Source organism: Mycteria americana, chromosome 3, assembly GCF_035582795.1.
Source record: "Mycteria americana isolate JAX WOST 10 ecotype Jacksonville Zoo and Gardens chromosome 3, USCA_MyAme_1.0, whole genome shotgun sequence".
Lineage (NCBI taxonomy): Eukaryota > Metazoa > Chordata > Aves > Ciconiiformes > Ciconiidae > Mycteria > Mycteria americana.
The window spans coordinates 129,152,646-129,173,190 of NC_134367.1; positions in this window are offsets into that span (position 1 = coordinate 129,152,646).

Below are 20,545 nucleotides of genomic sequence, written 5' to 3' on the forward strand. Positions count from 1 at the left end.
TTGCAGGGAAGGTCTCCTTTCCTTCGGTGAGCTTTGTTTGACGCTGCCCATTTGAGGAAAGCTTCTCCCTGACCTTCTGCCAGAGAGACTGATGACAAGGACGGTTTGAACTAACCTTGACATTCACCAGGGTAAATGGCTTTTTCCACAAGTAGTCAGCAAGCAAGGATAGCCAGTCAAGAGCTAATGAATCTGTACCTGAGGGAAACCGAACAACAATTGTACTTTTAAAGAAGGAGAGTCTTCTCCAGCTCCATCTGTGCTTACATGCTGCAGGATTAACTCTTCCAGCTCACACCTGGGTCTCACCCTGTCGCCTTTCGGCTGGTGGCAGGGAGGCCACTGGCAGAGACATGGGTAGGCAAAACCACCACGGGAAAGGAAACGTGCTCATCTCTGATTGCTGTAATGCTGGACAAAAGTGCTGCTCTCCTTCCTCTCCCCGGATCGGGTGATAACCCTCTCGCAGCCCCACGCTGCCCTCGGCGCAGGGCGTCAGCCAAAGGGACCCAAGCAAGGGCTGATGGGTGGTTGGGTAACTGCCGCCTACAGGCACCGTACCCCCTGCTGCACCTTTAAAGGGGGTTCTAAGGCTGGGTTTGAGTCCTGGGCTTTAGCTTTAGGGAGTGGAGTGATCACTGTGGCCGTCACCAGAGCTGGCTCAGGTCTCGGTGGGTTGGGGTATTGCACGTGGGCTGGTTTGTAACACAGGAAAGGACCCGGCTGCACCTCAGCCCCGGGTTTTGCATGAGAGTGTCCCCAGATTATAAAAGCAGAGGCATGCGGAGCCTGCTGTGCCCTTTTCCTGCTCGGGGAAGGAGGTTTCGTTGGCTCCTTGGCTGATATCTGGAAACAATAGAAAGAGCGTGGCGATTGTGACATATTTCACTTTTCTCACTACTGTCCAGATGATGTATTCTTAGTCCTAATTAGGTTGTTCAAAGCCTAGTTTTTGTGAATAAGCCATCATTGTGTTAAGATTGGCCTGACAGTCCTCTGGCCTGTTCATTCACAAATCTTGCCTGTTGCTTCATTTAGTGTTAACTCATGAGGGGATTCCTCCTGCAGCTGGGGGGAAGGACCAGAGGTGTTGCACTGGATGGAGCTTCCTGGATGGATGGAAGTCAGGGTACGGCTGATTTCAGCCCCCTTTGGTGAACCTCACTATTTCATGGGAGCCCATGCTCTTGCAAGAAGTTTGCAAGGGGACTGGCTGGTGAAGCGAGAGCCTATTTTTCTGGGATACTCGGGAAGCGACTGCAGCCAGCTTTTGTCTGGCAGCACTTGGACTCGAGGCACATGGACAGCTTTTCTGAGTCTGCTACTAATTTGTGTGTGCATAACTCCTACTGGCTGGACTAAATCGAGCTCTGTAAAATGTATTTATTAATACTTACTTCCTAGGGCTGTTTATTTAAATGTTTGCAAAAGGCTTTGGAAGGCTAAGCAAGGGGAAGGCACGAGCTCCAGCACTGAATCTTAAGCACTGGCAATGGAGATGGCTGGCAAAAAACAGCAATACATTTTCCTCAGGATAACAAAAGGTAGCGCTGATGCCATCTTTGTCGCATGATCATCTTCCAAGGGATGATTTAAAAAAACCCTACAATGTTTTAAGGAGGGAATGAAGCAACACTGGGAAAAGGGGCTGGTAAAACGAAATGCAGCTGGGATGCGAGCTGTATGGGTTTGCTTCTGAGATCTCCCCCAGTGGGGCTTTGCCCAGGTTTCGCTCCTGTGTGCAAGCGGCAGGAGCAGAAACGGGTGACATCAGGGATAAACTGGTACTGGGGTTAGCATGTGGTGAGGATCTGCCAGGTTTTGCGTCTGCTGATCAAACACATGAGAGCGAACAGCCCAAGCACGAAGTGTGGTGCTGGCACAAGAGGGAAGGGTCAAAGCTGCCGCGCCAGAGCCAGCGAGCACCCTTGGGTGACGGCTGGCAGGGGAGCGCTGGAGGCAGACGGGTGCATAACCCTGCGAGAGGCTGGAGACAAAGCCACAGCGCTGGTGAGGCTCACGGGGAAAAAGTTGTATACAGTGGAGGAGATAATATTTCATCTCCCCGCGGGTCAGTTGGTTCTCGGCAGAGTGTTCTCTGTTTCAGATTTGAGGATTTGCAGACAGACAAACTCCACAACCCAGCAAAGGTCAGTCTAAATATCAGACAGATAAACAGCACCTTCGCCGTAAGCACAACTCCGATTTATGGTGCTCAATTTACTCTTTCCTTTACATGATAAAGTGAAACACGTGCTTCTTCAGAGGGCGGCAGCTGAAAAATTTAAAGTAACATAACTTCCTGAGGTGTTTTTAAAGAAATATGCTTTCCTGTAGCCACAGCCTGCTTCCTCTTTAAGGTTTTTTTTTTCTCTCTGGCTATTTTGCTTTGGAGAATTTCTCCTTCCTGACCCCCCAGCCCTGCAGAAAAATGTGAAACCTGCCTTGCAATCGCTTTTCCAAAACAAGACCTTGGTGAAAGTGAGTCTGCGGAAGCACTGTGTTGGCAAAGGGCCGCCTGGGAGGAGTTGGACCCTCTTCCTTGACCAAAGCTATGCTTTGGTGGCTCAACCTGCCTACGATGAAGCCAACGCCGCTGGCAAGGTACAGGGCAGCAGGCTTGTCCTCCCACGGTGCCGCTAGCTCTCTGCAACCCTGGGGCAACCTCAGGATTCAGCACGACAAATTTCACACGCCGCAGTCGAGAGTCCTGTGAATCACTTGTAACGGGCATTTTGCACAATTAATATCCATAGGATCAGATTGAGATAAGGAGGAACAAGGCATAAGATATTTTCAAAGTCTTATTTTCTGCTACTTCTGCTTAGGTAGAGCAGAAAACTAGCAAATTTAACTTTGTACACAAAACACTGAAGTTAACCAGTTTTTTAGGGGTCTGTCTTTTATTCCAGATCTGATCCAGTTAATAACACAGCTCCTTTACACCAGGTGAAATCCTCATAGCTAGAATTTGCTTGCGCCATCCTCAATGGAGCCCACATTCCCCCATGCTCCATGAAGTATCTTTAAAGTGAATAGAAATTATGTTACAATGGAAAACCACCTTTAACAGTCCTAGAGTGGGGAAAGAGAATCACAGTAAATCAGGATCAGGCTCCCTTTAATTTTCTTCTTACTGACCTTGCAGACAAGATCTATGTAATGGAACCATTTCTGTAGGTAGCAAAAGCGCTGAATGCAGAGGGTGTGCCAAATACTTTTTTAAGCTAAACTATTTTTCATTAGTCAAATAACCAAGGAAATAATATCACACTGCATCATAAAACCAGAAGAAAAACAGTATTTCCACTCTTAAAAAAAAATGTTAAAATTAGGGGTTAGTGCTTTGGGGGTTTTGGGGGTGGTTTGTTGTTTTTTTTTTTTTTTTTTTTCTGGAGGCAAAAATGTATGTTCACATGGAGGCAATCCTATGTATGTCCCCATCAAGATTGGACTCTACATCCATTTCTAGGAATTGTAGGTGTCTATACCTTGGATGCTGGGACTTTATCAAATTGGACTCATTTGCTTCTAAGCTGACTAATAGAGTAGCTATTTAGTCAATCTGTGGAAAGCGATTTTTTAGTATTGCTGTACACTTGATATAGTTTAAATTTTTCTTTTAAAAGCTGCCTCTGAAGCCCTGCAAGCTAACATTTGTCAGGAAAGTATATTGGCTATAGGCTACTCGTCACAGGCATAGATGCTAATGGAGCAAAGCTTGGTTCAGCTGGTCTGTTCACGATTTGTAGCTGCAGCCTTGAAATAATGCAAATTATCTGCCTAGTCCGTAATATTCATACAAAAAAACTTTTAAATAATTTGTAAGGTTTTATAACACAATACAATCATTGTGATGTTATGAAAAATGCTAATATTAGCTTAATTGCTTTGAAGTCCGTTCCAGGAATTTGTATTTGACAAGGATGTCCCTACAGGTTTAACACTCAGTAGAAGACGTTTGGGTGCAGAGAGGAAGAAAACTGAACTTCCTTACCTCTTTCAAGTTTTGTAGGCTTTGGAGGGCTCCAGGTGTGTGTGTGTGTGATTTTATTTTTTAAGCAAAAGCGACCTTTTCACCATTAAAATATAAAGCCAAGTTTTAGTGCCTGAAGTTCAAGTTTGACATTTTATATTGTTTCGCTTTTCTTTATTTGAGAAATGCTGTTTTCCTTGAAAGCATGGCACATTAGTGAAGAGGAGGCAGTCGAGGTAAAGCAGCAAACTTGGGCAGAGAGGCGAGGATCGGGATATTGGTGGTGGTGGGCACCAAGGCGTGTGTGTGTGTAGATCCTGGTAATTAAACCCCTCACGAGGCAGGTAACCCCCTGGGTCCTGGTATGAGCAGGTCCCCCCATCGCATCTCTTACAGCCCGTTCACTCCTACTTTATGAGACGGAAGAGTGACACGCGATTAAAATTGGTTATTCTAGATAGTTCACCTCAAAACGCACCGGGGATTTGATATAATTACTGGAATATTCCCCGGCTACCCATGGTCAGGGGCAGTGGAGATGCAATGCCATATTGGGCTACTGACAGAGCCCAGCGTATAGAGGGCTTCTTTACGTTGTAATAGAAATATCATCCAGAAATTATTTTCTTTCTAGTAATTTTTGACCCACTCTTCCATGACCTAAGTGGACATAGCCTGACAATTAGGTCTGGGTGCACATCCAATAAAGTAGTAAATAAATCCATCAGTACGTAGGCACATATGTATCCTACCATGAACCTGGGTGACTCTCTCTTGGTAGAAGCAAGGACTTTTTCTCACGCAAAACATCATGGGCGAGAGCAGCAGTGATGAAAATTAACATTTAGTATCCTTTGGAGAAAGTAAGTTTTCAGGCTTTTTACGTGCTTATTCAGCCCTGAGGGCTGCGTTTGTCTTGTGAGGCAGCAGCACTGGACCCGTGCTGTTTGTGAGCTGGAGCCAGACAGTGCAGCTGGGACAAAGTTTTACTGTACCACTCAGTGTTGCCATGAAAAGCCACATTTTCTTTTCTTGGGGTTTCTTTAGGAAATTTTACCGCTCTTGGCGGAAGGCCGCCTTGCACAAGGGAAAGGACGAAGAGACGTGTGGTGTTTCTGCAGCTCTCCCTGCGACGCTTGCTTGGGTTTTGTTGGTTTTCCCAGGGTTGGGGTCGTGCTCTCGCCCCGTGCGGTCGGCGGGGGGACAGCCCCCTTGCCGCTCCCCCGGTGCCTGAGCATCGCCAACCTGAGCACTGCTGGGTGTTTCCATGGTGACCATAGCTGGGCTGGTCTCCATGGTTACGGCGGTACCCTGGCTGTGGGATGGGGAGCTGCTGCTGATGGCTGGGGGTACCCGGCCGTCCTGGGACAAGCGGGCTGGGGGGCAGTGGGTCAGGCGGGAGCAGCGGGGCATGGGCCAGCAGGCTGTGGCCAGCAGCAGGTTGGGGACATCAGGTCATGGGCAACAGCTGAAGGACAGTTTGTCACCGCTGCCAGCCTCAGGGTGCAGAGCATCTCCTCCCGGCTCTGAGAGGCCTGCAGTTTCCTTACGGGGACAAGGACTAAAACCCAGCCCCATTAATCACCTGGCTCCAAATACCTCCCTTTGCGTTGCCGCGCGCCATGCAGTGGCGGGAGCAGTGTCCCACCACCGTGCAGGTGGGAATGTCCCCAGGAGGACAGGGAAGCTCAGGAGCAAGACCACCTACAAGCGTCGCAGACAGGTACTTTATTTCGATTCGGCTCACGAAATGTGAACGTGCACCTGCTCAACCTGATCTTCACCAGACCCACGAGCCCTATTGCACCGCAACTGCGGGAAGAGAGGCTGCTCACAGCCACCCATGCACAGATGCTTAAACGTTGTTAAGTGAGCAAATCCTGATGGTCAGGGATGGCTTTCCATATCAAGAAAGGCTGAAGTGGGTAAGGTCAGACATGGAAATAATATATGCACCTGATAAAGAGGTTTTTTATTTAAATTAAATTTAATTAAAAAACATTAGATGTTGAAGGTGAACTTTTTACTTCTTGATCATTGGGCAGTGAAAGGAGCTATGTTGGCTGCTTTTATCTCTGCATTAGTTTGGTTGAGGGCTGCCTGCAACCGCATTTCATCTTGTGTGGACGCTTGCCTGCTATACTGACCTGATGCTAGCCACGAAATAACCTGCCAGTTCTCAGATAAACCGTGGGCTGTGAGACGTGGGGGCAAAGGCACGGGCTGGTGCTGTTTCCAAACTATCGGTGAAGTAATAGCAATTTGTTATTTCAAATGATCTAATCCTGGTAAGGGCGAAGAGTGACATAAGTGCAATAGTAAACAGCATTAGTGTCACCAAGGGCTCTGGGAAGTGTTGGATCGTCTTCATCTGACGTGGCTAGAGGTTTCTTTTTTTCCCTTTGCTCGAAATGCTATGGATGATCCAACTTCAATCCCTATATGGCTATTTATCTCGATGTCTCCTGGGGTGCTAGCAGGCAGAACGTGCCTGCCTTGCCATGGGGCAGGGAGAAGCAAAGGAGAGAAAGATTAACCTGCAAGTGATTCACTTATGCTAAAACTGATCATGCCAAGTCAAAGACAAGATGATGAAAGCACGTCGGAGAAGCTGATTTCAGCCCAAGCATGTGCCCATCGAGAAGAAAATCTGTCCCCTTTCAAGCACTTCCAGTTAAGTACCCTCCAAAATGAAGCACCTCCTTCCTTTCTGCCCAAATTATCCAAGTCACTTTTGAAAACAACCTCCCGCTGCTTTCCAAACATTTGAACCCATTTTGAACTGTGTATGCTGGTGTCTCCATGCTGGTCCCACATACGTCAACGTAAAGCTTCACTCTGGCTTTAATGCAGCAGGACTAAGCCCCTGCCACAGCCTCGCAGCACAAGTGCTTCCCCCAAATCTCCATGTACCTGCTGCCTCGCAGGTAGCACCAGACGTTACTGGCACTGCAGAAGGTGAGAGGAAAGCAAAAATATTTCTCCTGATTTGCCCAGCTCCCTTGCTCTGTGCTGTTTTCACTTGGCGGTTTCCACAGGCATTTCCCACAGCAAGCGGGAGAGAATCGCCTTTAGAAAAAAAAAAAATGGAAATTTGCAGAAATCGGCAATGAGATTGATGACCAAAGAAACTGCACTGCAGGCCATCACCAAAGTTTCTTTTTTCTTCTGTTTGCTGCAGTTCAGACCAACCCTTGGGTTGGTCCCGGAGGTGCTGTGACCGCCGGGCTGCACTGGCGCAGGAGCGTACCCTGGAGCCGGCTGGCCCTCACAGGCCCTAGAACTGAACGTGTGAAAACCTGTGTAAGTGCCTACCGTACCTCGGACTGAAGCCTCCCGGATTTCAGCACTTGATGGAGTTTAACTGCACTTTAAAGTGTATTAAAGAGTTTAAGTGTGCGTCCAGTTTGCTTTCCCCAGTGCTTGAGGATTAGAGGGATCTGCAGTGCTTAGCAACTTTCTGGATCAGTCCTTATGGGTGGAGTTAAAAATAAAAATCAGAGGTGATCCCCGCAGATCCCCTTACCCGCTCCGGAGAGAGCGAGGAGGCAGGGGCTCCCTCGCCACATGGCTGCACCCCTTCCTCTCTCTCAAACCTGCTCGTAGGAAATAATTCGGAAAAAAACTGCCCTTATCTCCCGGCATTCCTGCAGAGCAGCAGTGCCGGCCGCGCCGGGGCGTTATCGGAGGCCCGGGTGCCCTGCGGCACCTGGCTGCGGGAAGGTCAGCGCTGGGGCAGGCTGTGCTTTTGGCTTTGTTTTTCCTCCCCATCACCCCGTGGCAGCCGTAGGGGTCAGTCTGCAGGAGCGCCGAAGGGCCTGGAGATGAAGCGCCAAATTTTGTTTACTCCCTCTTTTATACGAGCATATTTCACCGAAGAAGCAGAGGGAGAGCTTGTTCGCTTGCAAAGCGAGAGCATCCTCTCTGCATCCATTTTAGGACTGTGCCTCTTACAAGCGATTATATTAGGGGAAGGAGCCACGGTCTGCTGGATCGAGCTGCAGTGCGCGGGGCTGCAGACGGGGCTCTCGAGCGTGGGGCCGCAGGAGTGGTTAAAATATCGCCTCGCCTTTGCCAGGGATTTTTCTTTCCCTTATGAAAACAGAGTGGCCTCTGAATGTCAGCCCAGCCTGCCTGTCAGTTCTCAGCTGCACCATGGGATAAAGCTGCTGATCCCTTTTATCCCCTTCTGGGAGTAATATTAATAGTATATTCATTTTTCTTCCATTTATAATTCATTACTGCCCAGTTATTTGGATTTACTTGCGTTAAAAGGCATAACGAGACAAAAACTTAGCTGGTTGTGAGCCCAGGGAGGAGGGGAAGGCTCTTCCCCTCCCTCCGTCCCCGTCTCGCCTCTGGGGCTGGCGGGAGCTGCCAGCCAGGGCCAAGCTTGCAGGTCGAGCAGGGGAGAAAGGAGGTCGCTTTGTCCCCGGGCTGTAAAGCTCTGGAGGTCACCGGCGCTCAGGGCTGTTGCCTCCAAGCCCATAGGAAGAGCTGCGTTACTTCTGTCCAGACTGGCATATTCCTAGACCGATGCACCCAGATCTCACGGAATTCAACTGCAAATCTAGCTGCTGTCGGGCGTTTAAAATCCCTCCGTACAACAGAAATATTTGTTCTAAACAGACAGGGGCATGCATTTGAAATAAAAATTTCTCCTTATTGTTTTAACCTCCCACCTCTCCCCCCCCCCTTCTGGTGTTTTTATCTGCTCACAGTCGCGGAAGCGTTGGCTCTCCTCTGGGCATTGCAGGTTCAGGGCCAGAGGGTCTGCTCTGCCCACAGCACACACTCCAGGAGAGGCCCAGATGTTCAGAGAGGGGAAAAAAACCCAACCCAACAACAAAAAAAAGCTGTGGTTTTTAAACCACCTTTACGCTTTCCTGCTCCTGGGGCCAGCCCCCTGCATAAGATAAAACAGCCTGGAGTCTGCTTTATCTCACCCCCAGCTGCCCACCGTCCCGGGGGACGCTCCAGCAGAAGGGCTCAGCCGGACACGGCAGCTCCCCGGCCGTGTGCCCAGGGAGGGGGCTGTCACGGGACCCACCCCGCCGGGACCCCCCGCGGCCAGGACTCACCCCATGGCCTCTCGCCTTGGGTTTTCCTGGCTGTTTGCTTTGCATGAAGCAGTTGGGGCCAGCGCTGGGCTTTGCAGTCCAAGGTGCTTTTTAATTTTATTTATTTTATGGGGGTTTTCATTTTTTCCCTAAGCTGTCAGGCTGCTTTCCCCGCAAACTGTGGCTTTCGTGCTGGCTCCGGGGGCCTGGTTTACACCAGGAGAGGATCTAGTAGATCCCTTCTACAGCTTGGCCCAAGTAGGAACAAGCTTGCCCTTGCAGTTGCTCTCGCTCTTGCAGACGGTGCTGGTGCCCCCAGCGCTCCCCCCCCCTCGCTGTTACCACCTCCAGTTTTTTTAGCTGGCTTAAATTAGCTGCTGATAGAGGTCTGGCAAGGTCAGTCTGGACAGTCACATCCAAAATATACTTTCGGGAAATGATCTAAAATATGGGCAGGAAGTTTTATTTTGCAGATAGACCCATGCAGAGTTCTGCAGACAGAGAAGCATAGATGGACAAATCAGTCAGCCCGGGCGTCTTTGATCCTGAAAGCTCTCAGTCTTTGAAGGATTTTTTGCGTATTACTAAGATCCCCAGTCTCAGCCATCCCTATCATCCTGCCTTGACCCAGTCACTCCCTTCCCAAAGGGCATTTGCAGATGTAGAAACAGAGTTACTGGTGGGTTCCCAAGATGAGAAATCCCAAATTACTAAGGAGTATACCGTGGGTTACCTACCTGTAGCTCCCCTGCTTTTGATTCGATACCCAGCATGGCCTTTCTGAAGCTCACAGAGCCTCTTGGGAGGGGGGTTTCATACCGTACTCGCCGTGTGGCTCCATAATTTCTTTTCTTATTTCATTTTTGCACCACTGTGGCCTAGAGGGTAAGTGCAGTACCAAAGGCCGGTCTTGTAGACATAATGACCACTCAAGATTAGTGCTAGTAATAAGTATTAGAAATATGTTTTCAGTTTATTTTAATGAAATATTTCCAATGAAACTGTACATGTTCTCAGATAGGGCAAAAATGGCAATATTTTTGCCCAAATACTTTCCAAAATTCTTTAGCACTCCAGGCTGGATACTGATCTTACCTTCACCAGTAAAATTTGGACTCTCTCCCCTGATTTCAGAAGAGTTACCCTGGATTTGGCTGAGCGTAAATGAGCTGAGCTTAGCCGTCTCCTGTAAAACTTTTTAGCGCGGTCTGCATTTATCTTATCTTTGCTGTTAAGTAAGTCATTGCCTTTGCTATGAATTAGGCGGGAGAAGCACGTCACAGCGTAGATACGTGGTTTCTTTTTTTTCTTTGTTTTCCTCCCAAACCCACAACTTAAAAAAAAAAGAGAAATAAAGCCAGGTCTGAACCCCACACCTCGTTAGCGGTGCACTTGTCTTGCTCTTCAAAAAAGGCCAAAAATGGAGGCCAGCAGCCCGTCCCAGGGTGACGCTGGTGCTTTTGCCCTCACCCGAATGCAGCAGCAGCGCCTGCACTCAAATTCTTGCTTCGCTTTTGTCCTTGCCACCATTTTTAATGGCACACAGAGCAGCTGGCGCAGGGAGGGCGGCGCGCCAGAGAAATTATCTAGTCATAGGCACTGCTAGCAAGTGGCCTCCCCTTCTGAAACTCATCACCTATTGACTTTGTCCACCTATTTGGTATGTCTTTGGGGTCTAATCTGTTTTCAAAAGGGGGGCAGAGACCCTTCCAGGGAGGGGGAGAGGGGGCAGGGAAGCTGCTGGCAGCCCCTCTAACAGGAGCACGGTTTGCAACCCCATTCACAGGCATTGTCTGGCATTGTTGTACCAGACACGCTCCATTCATGGCCCCTCTCTTGTCCCTTTTCAGCAAGTGCCCGCTGGTCCTGCTCTGTTTGTCGGCAAGAATGAGCTGCCGGGAGGAGGAATGTTTCCCAGACGGGGGGTGAGGAGGTCAGTCTGGACCTCTGGACATTTGCGGCGCAGACTGGGAGCCGTGGCATGTGAAAGCAGGGCGATCCTTTGAGGGGCTGACGGCAGTTTGTTTGGATATGTGCGGCAGAGCGCAATTCAGATCATGAGATTAGCTGTCAGGTCATCTGCTGTGAAATCCATTATGAAAAACACCCGGAAACTGATGCTTGACTTGAAATCCTTAGTTTACTAAATTGCAGAAATTATCTTTCGAAGCTTTTGTCAGATATATATATATATATATATGTATAATATATTTATACGCTCACACGCGCGCTCACACGTATAAAATAATGTTTGCAGTAATGCCTCACGCAAAATGCTAGTTGAATAAATCTGTCACTGAAACTTCAATTCCAGATTACTACACTCCGAGATCTGCTATTAGAAGTGAAAACACATCTTTGGAAAGTTCACAACAGTCTGAAGTAGATGAGCTATTGAAATGCAATAGAAAATCTACCCCTTACGGATTAGTCAAACAATGAATGTAGTCCGGCATGTAAACATTGTCTAACTGTATTGGCAGGGTAAATGGTTCCTGATTTACTGCTGCAGGAATAGGTGGCATTTCTTCAGACTGTGAGTACAAATATAAATTATCTTGAGGAAAATTACATTTCTAATCTGTAAGTGTGGTCAAGCAATTCAAGCACAAATAACAAATCAGTCAATTACCAAATTATTAAACATTTCCAATATTATTGTTAATCTCTGGTAGCAACAGTATACAATTTGCCAGAAAATAAATCCTTAGATGATCTTGAAGTACTTTAACAAGTAGTTTTAATCTGTGGGCATCCTGAAAAGCCACAACCCTGAGTCAGGGAGATCAGAGTGGAATGAAGAGTCTGGTTTTTAGGATTTCAGAGATAGCCTTTCTTGGTGGTGGTTGTTGTCGTTACCTCTCTTTGTGTTTTCAAACTGCACGCTGCCTTGCGTGCGTTATGGATTTATGCAGTAATAGCCATATTTACCTTTGCAGCCATTTGAATGTAGTAGCAAAGCATGAACTCCTGAAGGAGAAAAAGATAAAAGAAAGAGAAGCAGAGTAATGCAGGTATTACTGTCGCTGTTGATGAAGAGCAGTTTCTGCTCTGTGTGCAAAATATTTCCTTGTCTTCCACACGATCTTCTTAAAGAGTGCTCTCAGTCCAGTGTATTTTGCTGGAAATATCTGAGGTATAAAGACATGGAGAAAGGAAGAACTCAGATTTGTGGTAGGTAGAAAGTTTGGATCATTTGAGTCCCACCCGTTGAAATCTTTGCCAAGTCGTTTTTAAAATTTAATACCCTCCCAAAAGGCCCTTGGTACCAAACCCAACATGCTTATGCGCTCCTGCCATGACGCTGGGTGCAAAGGGAGCTTTCATTCCCCCTTCCAAAAATGAGCAACTTAGACGAGGGGAGTGGTTTCAGCAAGTTTTCTTCAATTCTTTAGAACAGCAGACGCGCACGTTGGCGTGTTCACGCACACGTGCGTGCGCACACAGAGCGGATTTTTCAGTGTCTCTTTTTCGACTGTCAGCCTCATCTCAAACCAGCTTCAGGCCTGACCAAAAGAAACTGGCATCAAAAAAGCCCATCAAACCAATGCGGCCCTGGCTGGCGGATGCAGCAGAAAACGCCCTTGCCGAGCATGTGATTACAGACTCGGTCCAGCCCCGGCACAAGCGAATTGCACAAGTCATGGGTGAGCATGTCACCATTGTACTTTTTTATTTGCATAAAACAATTACCCCATGGACAGTAGCTTCGGAGTTGTCTAGACAACATGCTTTCGATGGTATCGCTGACCTCAGACACACTGGGCTAGCTCTAAATTAGCAATGAGCAGGGCTGGAGGGATGTATTATGGTAGTTATAAACCATAAGAAGGTATTTAAATAGATAGATAAGACACATGCAAATCTTTTCATTGCCATGGCAACCATCTTGATATAGGTTTTCCATATGTAGCAAGAAGGGCAGAGCAAAAGACACTGGAAAAATAGCAAGAACCTGTAATGATAATGAACCCTGACAGTGTATTAGTCTAGATTTTGGTCACTTATTAACTCTTAATAGAATACAAACTTCTATAGTAATACAGTGTTCAGTGGGTCAGGGAGCAATTACTTCTAAACCTTTGCTATAAGGATCTCTGCTATATGGCTATACCTAATGTACCAATTCTTCACAAATTGATCTGACTGATTAAAAAACACTTTGCTATTAGATGTAAATTGCTTAGCTGCTCAAAAGCGCTTTGCAGGGATGGGTTGCACAAAGCATGAAAATATGTCATTTATGGACATCTCTATATTTCCCTCCTGGTTTTATTGGCCGGGCGAGGAATCTTGTAAATCTGAATTTGCAGATAATTGTCACATAATAGCTGGGACCGCCAATTTCAAAAGGGAAACGCACTGCAACCCCTCAACACGTGTGTGACCCCTCCATACGTTACCTGTCTAAGCAGAGCAGAACTAGGTATTTCTTCTTTTTTGTTCTTCCTTCTTACAGTTCTTCATTTCTTCTAAGTGCGAAACCAGTAGTTTGAAAGCCAGCTCACGGCTCTAATGATGCCTCCCGTGGCCAGCGAGGGTCCCCTCCAGCGGTGTCTTTCTCAGATAGATGCGCAGGATGAAAGCCGCTGCTGCAGCTCGGACCTGGAGGCATCTTGTCCAACCTGTCTGCATCCTCTGTGCTTGTCCCCACTCAGCCCAGAGCTATTGGGGCATGGGTGGCCCAGGTGGGAAGGGCACAGGCATGCTACCCCACTTCAGACAGTTTTCGCCACAGATCAGATGCGTCAGTAGTGACTGGGGTCTTTGGAAATGAATTATGGTTAACCTTGCAGGGCTTTTTTTGTGTTGCTGGTTTTTTTTCCTTGACGGTAGTGAAGATGCAGTTGTAGGGACCAAGCCTGTTGCAAACTAATTCCTTGTTACTGCCGCTTGCTGTACCTGTAACGGATGGTTTTGGTGTGTAAGGGTGTTTGGAGGCGGATGGCCCGCACCATGCTTTTGCATTGCCCTGTTTCCTTCCACCCCGGCAGGCAGTGGAGTACCCCGCTTCCCAGCTCTGGGGGGGACTGAATCTGCCACAGCCTCCGTACCATCTCCTGTCGCCTCCGTCCGCTGCCTCCTTCCTATCGCACTTCACATAAAAGCCTTGTCCTCCTTGTCAGAGCCCTTCCTAAAAAGCTGTCCTTTTATTTATGCTTTCAGGGAATAATTTTGGCCAGCACCATCAGGCTTTTACTGTACAGCTCTCCAGAACACCCATGCCAAGCCTCCTCCTTCAAACTCCTTTTGGGCAGTGACTCCTCCAAGCCCTTGAAGATGGCAAGGCAGGTAGGGGACTGCAACAACTGCTTATTATTTGAACTGCAGCCATTTTACTATTGCTTTGTGTTGCCTCTCTCTGCCCAACTTGTGAGGTAGACAGGAAGCAATTTGGGCAGGCACCATCCTGTCCTCCTGCAATGTGCAGCACCGAGCACAGTAGCTCCGACCAAAACCCTGTGGGTGATACTGCGGTGCAGAGAATAATTAAAAAGCTGTGCTCGTTTACCAGATGAGATACACTCCTGTAGTGTGTAAATCAGTCACAGTCCTGGAGGAATAATCCAGGCAGGATAATTGTGCAGGGGAAAGGCCCCAGGCGTGATAGGGGTTTGCATTAGCAATGCCTTTTCATCCATCTGTCTTTTGACCAGAGCTAGAGAAGGCCAGAATTTGACTTATAAGGATGTTTTGATCAACTGATTATTTCAGTGACAGAGCTCCTGAAGTACACACAGACACAAAATATCTTATTTGTGTACAGGAGCAGCCGGGAGCCAGCAACTGCAAGGTTTTCTTCTTCAAACATTAATCTGTTTAGGATCTACCAGCTCCCTTCTAATCCTGGAGAATGTGACCATCAGCTTGACTGGGGGAAATATTTTACCTTGTGAAATATTTCACCTTAAGTGTTTATCCACCGAGTACAGTGGAAGCAGAAACAGGCCAAGGAAGAATCTGGCTCAGGGCAGGCATTAAATGATATAGTTTATTGGTATACTATCGTTATGTATTAATTAGGCTAAAGAGGAGCTGAAGAGCCCTGCTCACGGTCAGAGCTTGATGGTGCTGTTCAAGTGTGTTAGGAGCCCTGTCCAACACCTCCAACATGTACCCCACTTTTTGGTGTCATTAGGGGAAGGTTAAAGGTGCTGAAGATGCCTGATACCAAAATGTATCCCAAGAATGGACGTGAAAGCAACGCAAGGGCAAGTATATTCGTCCTGCAGTCAAATGCTTTTTACAGGTCATGTGTAACATACGTGCTACTAACAACAACTATGCTGTTAAAAAGTATATTCCAAAGTTTAGAAAAGGCACTTTGGTGCTATGGAGGAGAAAGAGTCTATGACAGACTCCACCTGTGTATTTTCTTTTTAAGATCATCTAAACTTTATTGAAGACTAACCACAGAACTGAAAATTGTTGGTATTAACACTCTAGGGCATCCTGTGTAGTGAAGTCTCAATTTCTTATCCTGAATACGTGTTCTGGCTGACAAATTTTGGGGTGTTATTTTGCCTTCTAGATATTCAGATGTTCTTTTGACATCTGGGAATTTAATTAACAGCTTTTGCATGTATTTAAAGCAAAGTAAACTTTCTTCGAGCCTCCTGATGGTGAGGAGCAATCTTATTTATGAACACTGGCACCTGTCATGTTAATTTGCACAAAGTTTTTGATTTATCCTAAAAGAACACATTACACAGTGGATTTGGAGGAGTTAAAGGGAATCTGCAGGGTGACTTTAATCTTTATGTCTTTATATACTTGAGGGCATTTTACTGCACCTCTGCACTGCTTTCACTACACAATCATTTTCTGCTTTAGAAATGTAGCCATTTGGATCAATAGTTACAGTACAATATATTGTACTTCTGATGGGAGCCTCACACGACAGTTAAGAAGCACCGTGGTAATTTCGCAAAACGCTTGGCTACACTCTGAAATATATTTTAAAAGTAAAGTTGGCAAAACATACACTGTGCAAAATTTACAAGAGCCCTAATGAAATTGTACTTACTCTACTTACTTTTATTAAAACTAAATTAGGAAAAATGGGATGTAAAGGGATGTTCCTTGCTTGAAACATGGGCGTTTTAATAGGAAGCTGTAAGTATTAAGGGCTAGGCTATCTGCCTTTCTGAATTTGTTGTAGCAGCGGTTTTAAACTCCTGTGGAACAGTGTTGGCTTGTTTGGAGGGATTTTAGAAGGGAAAGATTTCTAGCTAATGTGATAAGCGTGCATTTTCTGGGCTTGATTTAAAAGAAAGTAGAAAAAAAGGATGTTTAGAGACATTTTCTCAGTACAGAGAACAAAAAATAAAAGAGGATCTAAAAATATACGTCCCTTAAAGTGTTAACAAACGTATCCTGCGCGTTGTGGATTTTACAGTAAATTCTTTATCTATAAACAAACCGGGTTATCACAGCTGTTTATTGTACTGCTAGCCCTGATCCTAACCTTTATGTCTTTATTGCTTACATACCATTCCCTTGTTTATATGTCTGTACCAGCCTGTGCCCTTGAACTTGGCCCCCACAAGCCCTGACCCGGAGCGCTCGCTCACTCACACAGGTCACGTCGGCAATCAGTAAATGGGAGACGGGCCTGGCAGGCGGCCGAGCGGCCGACGGGCAATTAACACACCGCCGAAGCCTCCTTCACCGCCGGGGCTGCCGGAGGGGCAGACCACCGGCCACGGTCCTTGGCACTGGAGCTGCGGCACCCTGGCCAGGCTGTAAGTTACGGCAGGGAGAGAAAGAAAGAGCGAGCAAGGGGAGGAGGAGAAAGGAGGAAAGGGCAGACGGGATCCCCTTTGAAGGGTTGCTTCTGCCTTGGTGTGGGATGCCAGCTGGACTGCTCACCAGTGCCCAGCAAAACCACCTGGAAAGCAGCACTGGGGGCTACGCTAGGAGAGGGGCGACGCTTCACCCCTGCAAAACCACCAGTCCCCTCCCTTTTCAGCTGCCCAGCTAGGGACTTGGTGGGGTGCATAAGAAATGAAAGGAGAGCCGTGTGCTCTTCTGCTCTTTTTCTTTTTTTTTTTCGTCTCCTCTGGCTGATAAGCCGACAGCCAGGCGTGCATTGTTCTGATAACTCAGCAAAGTTTGGTTTTCGTACAGACAAACAGCCCGTGCCCTCCGGCATCCTCACCAGCAAGGCTTGAAGGACAGGACGGAGCGGGCAGCGCAGGAATAAGCAGGGACAGGGACGTGGCTGGGAAGATCTGCCTTCAGATCAATGAGAAACTTCAACTGTAAGCCAAAAAGTACTTTACAAAACCCCTGATGTCCCATGTGGTGGATTTCAGTGCATAAAGGATTTTGGCTCAGCTCAGTGGGCTGCGTCAGAGTGTTTGCCACCAGGAGTGCAGTCGGGGCACGCTGTGGCATGAGCCCAAGAGATGGACTCTCCGAAACGTGGGCTGCACCAAACATGCTGGGGCAAACTGGTATCAGTGCGTGCGGTGAGCCTTCCTCACCACTCCTCAGAGAAATGGTAACGGTTTTGGTTTCAGTTAGTTGAACAAGATCTTCACTAAAAACAAACCTCCTGGTGAAAACATCTCCAGGTCTGAATCAAATCCTTCATTTGCTACTAAAAATAATGTCAATGAATGGAAGAATTCATGAATTCTCCCAGGGAAAAGAAAAGATGATCCCATTAACCTACATTACAGCCATCACCATTAGGAGATACCATTATCCTGCAGTTCCCACACTGTCTTGTCGGAGATGCTGCAGTCATCCCTATAACTGTGTGGTAACTCCTGGCAAATGCTGACTTTTCAATAGGCGGTATTGCTGCCAAGTACTTTGTCGGATTATAAGGCCCAATCCGCGTAGCCTTGCATAAGCGTTTGGCTGTTCAGGCAAAAGCCTATCTCAAACCACGCTTTGGATCAGAGCTCCAGACCAGGATCGGGTCCCCCGCCATCTAAAATGATAGGATTTTACTGCCTTACGAGGTCACGAGCAGTCATAATCGATCAATACAGAGGATGATACGAGTATCAAGAGTTTTAATGGCGTAATATCGTGTTGTAGAAGTTGTTGTTTCACCTTCTAAAGTAACACGTACATTTTCAGTGGCTGTTCTTCACACATTTATTGATACTTAGCCACCAAAGTGAGAGTGCTAATGAGTGCCCATATTTGGTGAATAAGTTTAACTGAATACTACTAGTTGGAGAATTGGAATGTTATTGTTTAATATAAAGTGTATATATATTTACATATACATGGGCAATATTCTGTTCTCTTAATATATTCTGTTTACTTTACACATTTAGGCTCTGATTACAAGCATTCTGGTAAGTTTAGTAATCAAATTTTCATATATTCAGAAGCGTGAATTTTCCTCAGCTTTTTACTTTGCGCCGTCCTTCTATCTACCAGCCCAAGATTTTGTTTTAGTTTTATTCTTGGGGGTTTTGGGGGTTTTGGTTTTTTCCTCAGAGGAAGAAGCTGCAGAGAAGTCAGCGTGGTTTTGCAGTAAAGGAGCTGGAGTGGTCCTCAGGACTCATAACTTGACTTACTTCAGGTTCTTAGTGTGACCAGAAGCTAATAACTCAATCCTTATGCCTCAGTTTCCCAGCTGTGAGGTAGTGGTAATACATTACTCTCATGAGTAACATGAAGGTATATTCGGTATTTACCTGCTGTTGGAAAAGGATGGTTTCAGAGAAAGCTGTTGCTGGAAAACAGGCTGTAGGGAATCCACAAATCTCACATAGTCTTAATTGTGGTACTAGGTGCTTGGGGGAAGATACCCTCCCTTTCCTTCCCCACCAGCTCAAAAGGCAGTTGAAAAGCTCTTGATAACATCACCAAAGCAAAAGGACTTAGGAAGCTTCAGGTCTGAAAGCCAGCCGGACAGCACAAGGGCAAGACCTTACAACCTTGGCCTCTGTGGGCACGCTTTAAAGCAAGGCAATAAATAGCGTTTCTCACTAAGTGTGCTTCCTGCAGAGCAGCTAAGTATCTCTCCCAGTTGCATAAGGGTTAACTGAGCCCTAAGAATGTTGTTGATATATTATCATAGCTCTAATGTAGCCATCAAAAAGTACCAGGCAAGCAGCATGTATTTAAAAATGTGCAGTTTTCATACCCTTCCATGGGAGATTTGAGTCTTTTTTCCCTACCCTTGCAGGATGTCTCTTTTTTAAAAGTTACTTCTCAGAAATATTCTCAAATCTAGAATTAAGAAAATCTGTATGTTAAAGGCTACAGTAAAACAGAACCTTTGTTCATAGGTTTAAAAAAACAAGTAATAAGATGTATATTTATGTAACAAGGAGGCAGATTTATGAAAAATGCTGTTGTGGCTTGTAATTTCAGATGAAACGGTCCAGTCTCGGGATAAGAAGCGGCGGATGCTGACATGTAGTGATGTGCAAACTCCCCTGTCTGAGCTGAGTATATTTCTAACTTTGCTCTAATTATCAATCACTTGATTCATGTCAGACCACTCACATTTAAATCAAGTTTTTCTGCTATTTAGACAGGTACTCTGTAAACACAGGGAGAAGAGGTGGTTTCTGGAATGAACGGGAATGGCTGCCTGCGTGGCTGTCTGAGTCCATGTTCGGTATGAACAAATTAAAAGCAAGAGTCTTTCATGCTAAATTTGTATGGCCCTCTGCACAAATTGCCCAATTTATTTAAGTATTTTCTGGTGGTGAGATGTTTTGGGACGCGGGGGTTGATAAAATGCATTAAATAAAATACTGCAAGTCGAATTTAACTATAAAATGAAATTCTTTCTATGTTGGGTTTGATGTTCTTAATTTAATCCCTGGTGGACAGTAGTCTGCATTACAAAACCTTCACACATAATTTGGCACAGTTTGGATGATTTGCAATCTCTCCCTTGCTCTCTCTGCAGAGGATGCCCTGAGCAGATCCTGCGTGGAGGCTCGGTGACCTCTCCTCTCTCAGGAGGGTGGTCTCTTCAGGTCACTGTTCAGGTCATTTCTGCAGCAGAGTAAGGAAGCTTTGACTGTTTCTTCCCTTGTGTGGGTAAACAGAGGACTTTAATTTCCAGCACTACCGGTCCCTAACCTTCAGAAGCTAAGCAGTCACCGAGGGGGATGGGGAAGACATGTCAAAAGAAAGTGCAGAGCAAAGAATGTAAAGAATTTTGCTTATCTGTGACAAGTTTCTAAGCGTGTTTGATTATGGTAATAAGGATACCTCATTAACAAAGGATTTTAAAGGCATGTACACCATTGATAATCAGCCCTGGCCAAAGTACAGCGTACATTTTTAACTTTTTTTTTCTTTTTTCAATGGGATATGTTTGAAATACGGCAGCACTTTAGTGTGAATGTGGAATTTCACTTGATGCCCGAGGGTGGGGCCGTGGCAGCTAAGGAAGGAGCTGTATCTACTGAAGATAAAGTCCCCATCGCCGCCAAGAGATGACTGTAGAACATGCACAATTCCCAATCCTTAAAACTCTCCCTAATTGCAAATCTGCTCATTGTTTTAACTTATCTCT